The following is a 14448-nucleotide window of genomic DNA, read 5'->3' as shown; positions in this document are numbered from 1 at the left end:
GAGTTATTCATCCTGTAAGGACAAATGACTGCCTCTGGATAGAAGAGAGACAGAGGTGGCACATGGGCAAATGGCGGTTTATCAAGGTAAAGGGGGAAACCCCGTGTTAGGATGGGTGTTTAATTTTAACTGGGCATGTTGATTAGGTGAGCCAAAGGGGGCTTCTGATTGCTGGACTTTCCTCAGGAGGAAACAGTGGCCAAATAAGGGAATAGACCTTGGTAGGTAGCTTTAGGAATATAATCTTATGGTTTTTAGCAAGGCAGAGGGAATAGGGGAGAAGGGGAAGGTCTGCTAGAGCCACATGCTCTAGTGGGCTACTGTCCCTTCCTAGATGTTTAAAATGAAGTCTGGAGTCTTACATAAGAAGCTGAAATGTACATGGATGTGGAGACTGACTTAGACTTTTAAGACTCTTATCTCAATTGGTACCATAACATTTAAACATCAGCCTCCCTGTTTTAAAGTCATATCTACTGTTAACTTTATTTAGAGCCTAATGTCTTGTGTGTATTCTTAATGCTAGCCTTTAATGCTTTCATTGTTGTATAGTTTATCATAGAATTTCAGATGAAATGATAATTTTATAATGATACTACCATTTATAAGTTGCCTATAAGTAATTATAAAAATTCTTTGGAAAACACCATCCTTTTATACATATATACACATAATTATTGATAGTAAATATCTATTCTTTTCTTACTGATTATAAGGATACTTCTAGTAGTGATAATAGAAAATTTATATTAAGAATGCCATCTATATTAATAGTGATCTCTACTTATGACAAAGATAATGTTCACAAGAACCAAGGAGTCAGTGAATTTTAGTTATATTTTTATAATTTAATATTTGCACAAAATTTCAGTCCTTTTTTCTATTTCAGTATCAAAATTGTGATGCTTCCAGCTTTCTTTGTCGATAATTTAAGTGAATCAATAAACATGTTTATGACCCCTTCTGACTTTAGAATCCCAGTCAGGGGACTTGATTACTTCTGACGATAAAACCGTAGCTATCCTTTATCAGGTTGACTTCAGCGGTTGAATTATTGGAATAGTACATAGCCAGCACTACATTTCATGTGCTTCAAGGTTTTTAAAAATTGGTTTCTGATTCCCACAACTCCTTTTATCTGGTTTCAACAATAATTTAGTTCTTGAGAATTGTGTTTAATAGCATTGGATTTTAAAGATTATCTTTAATGTACACTTGTTAAATAATATGTATGTATACATATATATTTATGTGTATCTTAAATATCTATATGTGTGTATGCATATTTGCTTCATAAAGCCAGCTTTTCTTTTTCACAATTTAATGTCTTCTGGGTATATCTTAAATTAAAATCTTATTTCTTTCATTCCTTTTGCTAAAACTAGCATCTTATCATTTACAAAGATTTAAAGGTCTGTAAAATTCAAGTTTTCTCCAATTTATTCTTTTAGCTTGCAATCTAGATTTTTATTGAATTCTCATGATAAACAAATATGGTTTGGGTTACTTACACGAGGGGGCCAAGTATAAGGAGAAGTTTTTGTAAGGCATCTCATCCTTTGGTTTACTCAACATTGCTTCCAGACGTTTGGCAGAACAGGTGCAGAACTGTAACTGTCTGTGAATTAGGGAAGGGGGGGCAGACAGGTGTAAAGGGATTAAGAGCGTATTCTAGACCCACAGACTCATAGATTTGAAAATTGGCCTTGGAATTTTCTAGTTGCAATTTTGAACAAATCATTTAATTCTAATATGCTTCAATTTTCTCACCAGTAAAGTAGGATACTTTAACTTTAAAGTAGGGCACTGCCTCACTTGGTCGTAGGAGTGTTATTAAATGAGCTAATGAACTCTCATGGCATAGATGCATATTGCACGTTGTATACACATACACAAGCACATGCAGTATGTATATCTATAAAGAACACTAATAGAATGCTACTTAAAATGTGCCTGATTGTTTTCACAACCATATATGTAGAAACAGCCCACTCAACTTTCCTTCCTATAACATAATGGACTAAGATCAATTCTCATGAATAAGAAAAGTTTTCATTTTTGTTTCAAGTTTTCTTTTTTCAGGTGCATAAATTGCTCTTTATACAAAATTGGTAACAACTTTTTTCCACTTTTTCTCAGGTCATTGTTTGTCAGTTGTACATATCTCTAGTAGGAAAGCCAATTTACAATTAGCCAAAATAAAGAGGTATTATTACAGACATGGTTCTCACCTCACTCTGTCTCTCTCTCTGTGTCTTTCTCTCTGTGTCTTTCTCTCTGTCTCTCTGTCTTTCTCTCTCTCAACAGGGTCTCTCTCCATAGCTCCGGCTGGCCTGGAACTTAAACTCACACAGACCCACCTACCTTGCCTTTTCAGTGCTGAGATTAAAGGCACATACTACCAGACCCTGCCTCTCTTTCATTTCTTAGTGTTAAGATGTATACAACATCCAGGTTTGTGGACACATGCCTGTAATCTCAGCACTTAAGGGGCTACGATGTGCCTCCTTGATGAATACGATTCACTTCACAACTGCAAGAATGACCTGGGAATGGCTGGTGGACTAGAGAATATAGTGCAGTCCTTATAGTGGTATGTGTGGCACAGAATTGTAAGCAGGCTGTGGGAGCTATTAGCTTTGGCTGTGGGTGATAGGATATGCAACTGAGTCTCAGCTATCTGCCAAGAAAGAACTTGCCAACTTAAGGGAGAAAGGGAAATATAGATACTATTCTCAGCATCGGTTTCTGATTTGATGGGAGGGTGAGAGGGAGGAGTTGGCTTGCTATTTCTTATCACTGACAGGATGAACATGAAAGAAAATACAGATTATATCTGTGCCAAGGTGTCCTTTCTGGGATCCAAAACTGGAGCCCATGTGAAGAACTGGAAAATAAAAATGGAGAAAGTCAGGCAGAAGTGGCAGGAGGTGCCCCTCACGTCTGACCTTTAATGGAGAGGAAGGAAAAAAATTATAATTACCATGCAGAGAGGGGCCTTAATAATGACTCAGTACAGAAATTATGATAGCCAGGGATACTCTGCCTCTGAACTGCTTGAGTTGAGAAGGAGATGGGGAAGAAATGGAAGATTCCCTTATGTCTTAGCATGTGAGTACATGGACATGGGGATGGACAGAGTCAGTCAGAGTGCCATGGGAACAGAGGAACTGAGCAACATAACAAACTGCTCATCTCTACTGAAATGAGGCAAAGGGTGCAGGATGTGAAACAGTACTAGGGACATTAGTCTTTTGATGGACTAGGTAGTAAGACTCATGGTTATTGTAATCTAAAGTCCCCATGAATACCAGAGACTCAGGACTATAGAAGAAGGACAGACATTATTGGAAATGTGAGTAGGCTAATGGCCAGTGCACCAACCTGGGGAAAACTGTTCACAGGAGAATAGAGAAAGATAACGGAGACCTGGGACCTGGAATGAGACTACAGTGTCTTGTCTGAAGCTCATGGAGGGATGTGATATTTAGGAGGTGGAAGAGGATCTGGAAGAGTTGAAAGACTTGGATTAGCATGCAAACCAGATTTATAAGTGACTAAAGAAATCAAGAGGCAATGGAAGGGCAAAGCAGACAAAGGGGTCTGTCTAGGCCACTCAAAGGCAAATGTGTCCCGATTTGTGTTGAGCTGGGATTCCTAGGGAAAATTCTGTAAGAAAGTTAAATACTGTGTTAGTGAGCTTTTGGAAGGCTTTGGCACCCAAGCAATGGTTCACAGAAAAATATAAATGATAAAATAGTGTGTGTAAAAACAACTGTACTTGTTGTAGGGGTGGGCAGTCATCCCCCTAGAGCAATGGTTCTCAGCTTTCCTGATACTGTGACCCTCTTTAATACAGTTCTTCACTTTGTGGTGACTCCAACCATAAAACTATTTTGTTGCTACTTCATAACTATAATTTTGCTACCGTTATGAATTGTAATGTAAGTATCTGATATGCAACCCCCAGAGGGATCACAACCCACAGGTTGGGAACCACGGCCCTAAACTAAGCACTGTACACTTCTTCCCTGAGAATATACTACAAATGGGGATTGTTTGCCCAGCCTGAGGCCCTTTCAGTAGCCAGTGTATCTGATAGAAAGTCAAGAGCCACAGTGCTAAACTACAGCCTGTCAGAACTGGAATACTGATTCCAGTCGCAGGCACAACAAGCTAAACTGTTGGCATTACTTTCTCTGGGCTTGAGATGAGCCAAGTATCACAAACAACATCAAGAGTAAGGACTTACATATAACAGTCCAAGGCAGTAGTAACAGCCCATGATGAGCTGGCTGGGTGGCTCATGGAAAATGACTATGGATTATGGAGGTCTAGATAGGGTGGTATCTCCCCTCATCATGGCACTGTAGCTAACATTGATACAACTGATGAAATATTCTCCTTCTGGGCCAGTACTGCTAATGTTTATCTTTTAATATCCCAAGACCATTGGCACTTGTCTGTAAGGTACAGAAATAGGCCTTCAGTGATCCTGCTTACCCTCTGTAAAAAAAGGTTTAGTTATATAATGCTAACCCATGAATGTCTTAAAGATTTTGAAAAAGCCTCTCAAACACCAATAAAAATATCTGTTAAGGAGCTTTAATGAAGGTGTTCTCTGTGTGGGAAAAGGCACTTCAGGAGGCCACAGATTATTAAATAAAAACCCCAGTTCCAGAGGCAAGTTACCCCGAGGCCCCACAAGCCATAAAAGCTACTGTGACAGCCATTTGTTGAATGTCAGAGCTACATGATAATCCGATATTGGTAGATACACCACACACTTTGACTGTAGGACACGAGGAACCTAGGTTTGGATTGAGATGAGCATTCCTTCTCAGCCAGCACCAGGCTCTTAGAGTGCCACCATTGTCACAGCTGTCCTTTCATCTGTGGACCTGCATGCTCCATACCAACATGCCAGGCAAGATGTGCCCCACGGTGAAATGATGGCATGACTGTTATGTGTACCATCAACTGCTCTCTGATTGGATGTAGGACCCACTCCATTGAAGGGAACTCGTGTTTTCTACTATAAGTCAGGGCAAAGACCTGTGGCTAATGATTTCCTAGGCCCCAGAGGGCAAGTTATTGCTTTGTCAAACAGATGTGTTGTGCCTGTCAATTTGCCTTCTAGACATTTGTATTTACTCTCTTAAAAACATGAGTTCTGGTTTCAGTGAGAGACCCTGTCTCAAGGGCATAATGCAGAGAGTGATAGAGCTAAACACTGCATGTCTTCCTCTGGCCTCAGTGTGTACAGACATGGACACACTAAGGTGCAAGCACCTGTACATATACCAAATACACATGCCCGTACACCATACACACATACACATATATTCACATACCCCATACATCCGTACACACATACTAAAATAAATAAATAGATAAATACACATATAAATAAGTAAAGGGCCTTTCATTAACTGGCGAATCATTGTTCCAGGTGTTTTCATAAGGCATTTGAAGAATACAGAAAATGGCTCCCATGTCACAGGAATGAACTCCCAAGTGCTCAGGAGCCCAAACCAAGAAATAGTGCTGCTACTTCCTGTGCTGATGTTTAGCTTTACTCAGATACTTTATTCACAGTGTTTGTGCTGTATTGTTTTTAAGTGGATTGCATCCTTGGCTAACACTTTCCTCCAACTGAGATTTCTTGTTATCTCCTTCCTCTTGCACTGTTGGGAGACAACGTCACTAACTGAACGAGGTGCTTTCTTATCCTGACAACAGAGTCGCTCCAGTTAGCCATGCCTGATCATTTGGCATTGGCTGGAAGATGACGTGAAGCTAAAGATTGGGAGAATGTGGCCACACCTGGAGAAGCTCAGAGGTACCACTGCAGAGTTTCTACCAACACGGGAAGGCAAAAACATTATTGGAAGGAAGTTCTTCCCATACTAAGAGAAGCTGGATGGCAGGGCAAGTGATGACCTCAACTAAGTGGCTTTGAAAGGATGGTGTTTGAACCCAGCCCCAGGCTATCCTAGTGAGCCCAAGGCCACATTGCCTTCTGTTGAAATCACACTAATAGTGATGCGTGTGGTTCCTCCAGTTGAGCAAAGTAGCATCCTCCTACCATCACGATCAGGGGCTGCAGAGAGGGAATAGTATGTCCACCCTATGACAAACTCTCAACCAGTGACAAATATTTGACCAGAGAGGGAATTTCTGGAACTCTACAAGTGGACCAGCAGCAGAGGGAATGCAGCTATTACCATTTTTAGGGTTCTTCTTTTAACCTGTGTGGCCCATGAATGCAAGTTAATCAAGTAGGTGATTCAGTGAAGGAAGCTATCATGGCCTTTGTTTCATGGTTGAGAAAAGCATGAAGAGGTTAACACTACTCACATATCATGGTATATTAGAAGAGGACTAAGAGCCCAGATGTGGCCTAGTTCCTTTTAGGACCAAGATCATAAATACTTGGCAAGCAAATATTCTGATAAAGCCCTGTATCGGACACAGAGGGTGATATGGTTATAAGTGAAGACCCATTCAACTCACTTTGCTACAGACACGATTTGATTGTAAACTTCACAAGAATCTTTGTGTGCATTTTCTGAAGATGGAAAAAAAATCTCACTCTTCTTCCAATGTGACATAGACACTCTCTAACTCAGAAGTTGGGTCCTCTGTTACTCATTCCCACACACACCCTAAGCAGCTCTTTCTTTATATCCTTGTTTAACAAAATGTAGACACTTCACAGCCTGACTCCTGAGTTTCTGCTTGATTCTCCTCCAGAACACAAATCTCTGAATTCCTGAGCTACCATGTGAGAATCCTGACTATCCTAGAGCTACAGTTCCTACCTTGGAGAGGCCAGGAGAAACCCAGAAGCCTATTTCTGTCAGACTGCATTCAACTCTTCCCAACCCACCCAATCATGTGACCATCCATATCTTGGAGGATCCTAGTCACAGCTGCCATTTAACTGTAGGCTCCTGAGAAACACCAGGTTAGATCCAGTTTGAAAGTCAGAGACCAAGTGCTGCTGCTCGATTCTCATCAGTGTTACGGGGTGATTTTTAAGACAGAATTGTCACTAATGAGTAAAAGACGGGCAGGCAGAGTAAATGACTTCAGTGGTAACTTCCAAGTTACCAAGTTACTGAGGCTGAGAACTCACCTCAGGGAGAGATATAAGAGGATAGCCTGCTGTGGGATGTCCTGTATGCTGTGAATATATGTTGCTACAATTGATTGATAAATAAAAACGCTGATTGGCCAGTAGCCAGATAGGAAGGATAGTGTAGGCGGGACAAGGAGAGAGGAGAATGCTGGGTGGAAGAAGGCTGGGTCAGGATATGCTGCCAGCCACTGGGATGAATAGCAAGATGTAAGTTACCGGTAAGCCACAAGCCATGTGGCAAGGTATAGATTAATAGAAATGGGCTGAGTTTAAGTGTAAAAGCTAGACCGTGGAAGGCCTGAGCTAATGGCCAAGCAGTTTAATTAATATGAGCTTCTGAGTGATTATTTTATAAGGGGTTGTGGGGTCCGTGGGGCTGGGCAGGACTGGAGAAAACTCCAGCTACAATAACCAGTAAACTATGGGGGAATTGTGTCTGCCTTATTAAAGCTGCTGGACAATTCCGGAAAGAATTATTTATGCCATATGTTAAATTTTTACAAAGAATCCAAACTCATTTTTAAAGTACAGAAAATAGATATTTTGGGAGGCCAAGGGGCCAATTCCTCTTGTGTTCCTCCCTTGACAAGTGGGAAAACAGCCACGGAATCAATATTAATTTAAAAAGAGGAAGAAAAAGCTAGGATGTTAAGATAGTTAAAGACTGAAGAAATAAATATCTTTAGAAAAACATGATCACTGTCTCTTTAAAAGCAGACTCAAGCTGGGCAGTCATCAGTGACTCTTCACCCCAGTGGGCACTGCTGGAGATTAGACTGAATCGCACATACACTCAGAACTTTTTCATTTTTATTTTGAACTCCCAGGGAGTGAAAACTGTTATGTTAACACATACAGACACACCAAAAACCTACAAAACTACTATTACTTCAAACTGCCAAGAACAGGACTGTGAGGTTATTTTCATGCTGGTACTTTAAGAGCATTATACTGAAACAAACGGGAAATTAAATGACGTTTTTCTTCTACTATCCCAGAAATAGACCAAATTACACATCTCAGCCTTTGGGATTACTGGGGTTAGACTAATGCAAGTGATAGGTAACCGTACTTAATACACAAGTTTAAGGTTCTGCACAAAAGAAATGACCCCCAGTGTCTGCAGCGGGCCAATATTATTAACATTTGGATTTTAGACAGAGCTTCTATGACCCTAAAACCAAATACCTCTCTCCCCCAACCAGCTGAGATTAAAAAGATCAGGGAAAAACGTCCTTCGTTTGCAACCCTCACCCCTCAAGTTAAAAAGTAACAGGCATCTGCCTAACACAGTGGCTCTCAACCTTCCCTAACGCCGCACCCCTTTAATCCTCATGTTGTGATGACCCCAACCCTAAGATTACTCTCATTGCCACTTCCTAACGAATTTTGCTACTGTTGTGAATATTTACATGATGTAAATATCTGTGTTTTCCAATGGTTGTAGGCGACCCCTGTGAAAGGATCGCTGAACCCCTAAATGGGTCGTGACCCACATGTTGAGAACCGCTGGCTTAACACCAAGGTTGTGAAACACAGTGCATAGCTGCACAGTGGTGCTGTAGGAGGAAACAGAATCACAACCAAGAGAAAGAAAAGCTTGACAATTATCCCGCGTGTTTCCTCACAAACAGGACAGCCGCTTCCAAACAGTTATGGTAAAAGAAAAGAGAAAGGCTCAGAAGGGCCACTCTGGGATTGTAGACCATGCCCCAGAGATGAACGCAGCCAGCGGAGCAGCCAATCCTGTGCAGCTTCAGCTTTCCCTATTCTGTGGAGTTCAGGGCCACCCTACAGCAGCTCTGGGTTCCTCGTCGGTCCATGTGCTAGGCTCTGGTGGTGGTGCTGGTTGGCTGGTTGCCATCGGTTGGGGGTTACGGTGGTGATGAGGCTTTGAAAGCTTTTGCATTGGAAAATCTGATGCACCAGTTTCTTTCATGCATGCTCACAAGCTGGCAAGGGCCGAAGCTACCGAGCACGCCCCTGAACAAAACCCTCAATGTGGAAAACAGCTTGCTTGCTCTCTGAGAGGGTCAGAGGTGTCCCCCACCTACCCTTGGCTTCATGCCACCAAGTGCCAGGACACCACAGAATGGTCATGGTGTTTTCTTACTGCCCCCTCCCCTACCCCTCTTCTCTCTCTTCATCTTTCACCTTAGCCAAAGCTTTCCTTGGCTGCATACAATTCCAGAATCAATTATTTGAACATTTAACTTAATATTCTCAAATGATTTTACCTAGCTATTAAGTGAGGCAACAATAGTACTTGGTTTTATTTGCTTGATTAATTGTTGAATCAACTGATAATTTCCTATCTCTGCAACATTAGAGCCTAATATTGTGATATCCTGTAACTTTTATGTTTAAAGAAGGGCGTATGATTTGATTGGGTATGATTGCTCCACCATGCTGGTTTGAAGGGCCTGGCTCCAAGGTCTTAGTCATTTAAAAAGAACTCCTGTATTATGGTTATGTTTTAGTATATATATTAAACACACACACACACACACACACACACACACACACACACACACACGGCAAGAAACCCACAGAGTGGCCTTTGTCCCTATTTCTTTCTAACCTTACAGAGTCCTTGACATTGGAAAGGACATTCATTTCAGTTGTTCTTGGTGCATAAGAAAGAATCAGGCTCATTGTTTACAGGAATTCCAGGGAGGTCTCACCTGTAGATGAAGCACAGGCTAGTTTAGGGTCTCTTAAGACCAACATTTGTTTTCTACTTCTGGGGATGAGATAGTGTATACCTAAGGGGAAACCAGGTGAATTAATTTTTCTTCTCACAGAAAAAGAACAAAAGGCCAGGAAAGACAAGCCATGTGCTATTAAATATACATTATCTTGTACAGGGGCATAACCCTTTTCCAGAATCCTCCTGGTTGTAGATTTAAAGTGGTTATAGATTTAAAGTATGTCCCCTCTGCCTAGTATGTGTAAATAACAAAACTGGAAAATTTAGAAATGCAGTGAGGTAGCTGCATGAATTTTAGAGCTAACACACTGGGAACTTGGAAGGAATGAGCTCATATATATTTGATCAAGAAGTACGGTTGTAAGGTGCTTCAGAAAGGAACACTTCAGCTTTGTTCTTTGCTGTCTGTCCAAGGCAGCATTCTTCCCCCATGTCCCATAATCGTCAACTTTGATTTCTTCTTCAGACTCACAGACTCCAGGACAGGAGCCCTCCCCTTTTTCAGCTCTGTGGTGCCTTTATACACTACAAGCACTGTGAGAACTGAGTGCAGCGCTTGGCCAAGAACGTGCTTTGGCATCTTTGGGCCTGGGTTGTATCTTGGCTCAAGTACTTGCCAGACAAGTGAAAATGGCCAAGTCAATTTTTGTCTCGGAGCCGCCAATTCCTAACTTTATCAAAAGTGAGAATAAGCTGCCACTGGTATCTAGAGAACATCAACAGACTTAAAATAAAGCAATTTATACAGCTCAGTATCTAAACTGATGTCAGCTTAAGTTTTATCTCTACCTTTCTGGAGTTGCCTTTTTCTGTTAGTCTAAAATGTTCTTGAGACAGAGGTTCTGAGCTTTCCTCAGGGTCTGCCCTAACTCTTGGCATAATTGTTCCTCAGTCTTTTTGGCTAAGATCATGTGTCATAATACTTGACCCAAAATAGGTATTTAAAGAGTGAGTTCCAGGACAGTCAGAGCTACACAGAGAAACTCTGTCTCAAAAAACAAAACCCAACCAACCAAACAACCAAACAAAAGTAAGTTTGAAAAGGAATACTTGAAAAGTGAATAGGCAATGATCATAATTTGAAGGCTATCTCCCTGTTATATAATTAATTTGTCTGATAACAGAAGAATTCAGAGGATTGCAAATTAAACTTCAGTCTCTTTTGTAATAACTTTAGGAAATTTTTTTATTTGCATATATGATTAACCTGGTAGTCAATTCTGTGGTCTTAGTTTCTTGGACTGGACTTTAGGACTGGGTACTGTAGCTGCTTATAGATTATCTTGGATTTTACCAATTTTTAAATGAAAGGTTCAGTGAGCAGCAACTTTCTAAGACTAGGAGGAGGTGCAAATGTCTGGACTCACTGTGCACTTTTGTCTTAAGGTTAATGCGAGGCAGGGTCTGGAGAGTCTAACCCTGCCTTTTAGTGTTGTATTTCTTAGTGTTGTCTCTGGAATGTCTGCTTATGGAAATTCAGCAGAAATGAAGGTTCTCGGGCTCCACTTGAGAACCACTCTATCAGAACCTTGAGTTGAGCAATCTACATTTTAATAAACAATGGAGGTGATTCTGAGCTATATTGAAATTTGATAACTCAACTTACAATAGTTTACAGATGCTGCCTCTGTAAAAGGATCCAGCATGCCTTATGTTCTTCTAGTACTTTCCTTAATCTGCTGAACTCAGACATCTCTCTCTGGTAAGCTCAGACATCCTTCCCCTCTAAGTCCAGACACCCTTAACTCATGTCTATAAATGTGAAGATTTTCCTTTGTTCTGTGGTTTGCTGATGAACGTCTTATCCCAGCTTCCCTTTCTGCAAGTAGCCAGCTTTACAAAAGGAAATCTCTTATGAAATCCATCTTAGCACATCTATCTAATTAACCTGGAAACAATCTATATTATTTGGAATAAGAATATATTGATTAAGAAGAGAAAACCATGACAACAATAATTACAGAAGAGGTCACAAATTTGAAAGGAGCTGGGGTGGGAGAGGGAAGATTGAAATGATGCAAATATGGTGTATTCATGTATGAAATTCTCAAACAAATTTTTAAAAAGAGGTGAAAATCAGAACAGAGAAGAAAAATAGAAACATTGATTTTGTTTATGGTTTTTCAAAGTAAATTTTAAAATATTTTGAAATGCTTCCAAATCTTTTATTCAAAAGGCAGGCTTTTGTTTGGAGATATTTGATTACACTGTATAAATATATGTCACTCTGATAGGTTTAATAAAGAGCTAAAGGGCCAATAGCTAGGCAGGATTTTCAGGCACAGAGAATGCTGGGAAGAAGATAGGCAGAGTCTCAAGGAAACTTAGAAGAAGCATGACATGTAGGAGATGAGGTAACAACCCATGAGCCATGTGGCAGCATGTAACTTATTAGAAATGGGTTAATTTAAGTTATAAGAGCTAGTTAGAAACAAGCCTAAGCTATCAGCTGAGCTTTCATAATTAATATTGTCTCCATGTTGTGATTTGGGAGCAGTAGGAAGGACAGATAAAGACTCACAACAGCCTTTCTTTCCAGTTGGGGTAACTGAGTCACAGGAAGAGGATATAGTTTGCACAAAGACTGTCAGCCTGGGATATCTATGATGTTTATATCAGTAAACTCATAGGCTACTTTGAAATTGGAAATGTGTCACCTGCCTCAGGCAGAGTGCTAGAGGCAAACACAGAGTAAGTAACTGAACTGGGTCACTCTAATGATGGAGCAGAGTAGTGTGAAGCCTTGAGGGGTAGGTTAGTGTTCTTGGTGAGGCAGAGTAGGACAAGGAAAATTCAGGGAACATGGAGATGGGAAGAAAACCCTTACTCTGAGGTCTGGTTGAAGTCTCAGTGAAAAGTCAAGAATTCCAGCACGAATAACACATTTTTTTTTCTGTGAATATTGTCTTCATGAAAACAAGATTCTTTTTATATAGATCTCTCTCGAACACAAATATTAAAATTATCCATCCCTAAGGTCTAAATGCACATGGTATTCCCTCCTTTCTCACCTGTGAACCTGCTGTTTTCTGGGAATCTTATACATAAGACCATAAGCTTTGTTTACAGTAAAAATGTAAGTCTTTAGTCCCCTGTGGCCAAAGATTCCCTTTATTCTCATAATCTATGGGTTACAAGATCACATTTACCAAAAAAGAAGAAACAAATCTAACAAAAGAAAACAAATCACCTTAGCAATTCACTGGTATGTGACTTTAGAAGCTGCCAAATCTTATATAATGCATTGTCAACACACTTATCATGACTCCATTGAGAAGCCCAGGAGCACACTTGGGTATGGACAGTCCTTTTCTTTGAGTGGCTTTCTGTTAATGCTGTTCCTAATTCTACATTAAAAGAGTGTCTTGATAAACTCCAGCTTTGTTTCATAGTGACTCACGCTGACATTCTTTCCTGTAACACAGGCAAGAACATTGGCCTCAGCTGGGCAGAGGTGTCTGCAAGAACTACTCAGCTTGTTGCAGGTAGCAACATGGAGTTGGGCCTCTGGCTCTGGCTGTGCTGCTGCTGGTCCAGGGACACAGGTATCTGGTTTTTCTGTACATAAGGGCATCCTGATCTTCTCCTCAGTGAGGTTAGCCTATTGGACCAGTTATGAAATCGGTGTTGTGTCTCTGCAATGGGAATCAAGATGACCCTAAGTGCAGAAGACAGCAAAACTCTATCAGAAATTTGAGATAGTGTTATTGACCAAGGTTACTCTAAGCAAAAGGCTGCGGTGCATATACACTTTATTCACTGCCGGGATAGGGACGATAAAAGGTAAAGCGATAGAAATGAGACATCAGTGGCTATTTTTGCTATAAATATCTCAAGTAGGACTGTGGGTGAGAAATTGCGTGTACCAGAGCAAAATAAAATGTCATAGTATCACTGCAGAGTAGGGGCATCTTCCTGGTCTTTTCTTTTCCATGCTTGAGTTCATACTGCCCCAGTTAAACACAAGAACATTTACAATGTTGTTTGTCTGCCTTAAACAAACTCACTGCTCTATTTTCCCTGTAATTGCTTCATTGTCTGACTTTCTTCTCCCTAACTAGGAAGGCGCTGTTGTTTGTGTTTGGAAAGGAAAGTACATGCTAAAGCCATTTTAAAATATTTGATTTTTTTTTCTAGGTGCCTTAGAGCATGGTCCCGCCTATGTTCTAACTGCATTACTTCTTATACCTTGAGGTAATACATTTTAACCCTTCCCACTTCTGTTGAATTCCCTCCAGTAAATGTTCAGTTATAAATCTTTTTACATTTGTTCTTAGGTATCCACCCTTTCTTTTTTATTGCATTTTGATTTGACACATTTAAATTCTTAATATAGTAAAGATGTTACATTAATCCACTCGGTTAGGTTAGAAATAGTTTTGGTTTTACTATGTAACAACAATTTAAAAAAAAAGAGTCCATGAATTTGAAAGAGAGGCAAGGAGCATGCAGACGTGAGAAAGGTTGGAGGAATGAAAGAGAAGGGAAGAAATGAAGTAACTATAATCTGAAAAAATAAAAAAATATATTATAAAAAGAAGGATCTGAGGGAATTTAAATACAAAACACCATAATAGTTTGAATTCCGTACTCC

At 40.3% G+C, this 14448-nt stretch overlaps 1 long non-coding RNA gene across 1 annotated transcript in view; it reads left to right on the top strand.

The window, feature by feature from the left end:
• The window catches only part of LOC131921427 (uncharacterized), a 95447-nt gene extending 81397 nt beyond the window's left edge, over positions 1-14050 (top strand). The window contains exons 4-5 of the long non-coding RNA XR_009382006.1: positions 13280-13399; positions 13992-14050. This is a non-coding gene — a long non-coding RNA (uncharacterized LOC131921427). The remainder of the gene's footprint in view (positions 1-13279; positions 13400-13991) is intronic.
• The last annotated feature ends 398 nt before the right edge of the window (positions 14051-14448 follow it).

The sequence above is a fragment of the Peromyscus eremicus genome, chromosome 11, assembly GCF_949786415.1.
Source record: "Peromyscus eremicus chromosome 11, PerEre_H2_v1, whole genome shotgun sequence".
NCBI lineage: Eukaryota > Metazoa > Chordata > Mammalia > Rodentia > Cricetidae > Peromyscus > Peromyscus eremicus.
The sequence above is the reverse complement of the archived record's forward strand: the minus strand, read 5'-3'. Positions and strand labels throughout refer to the sequence as shown.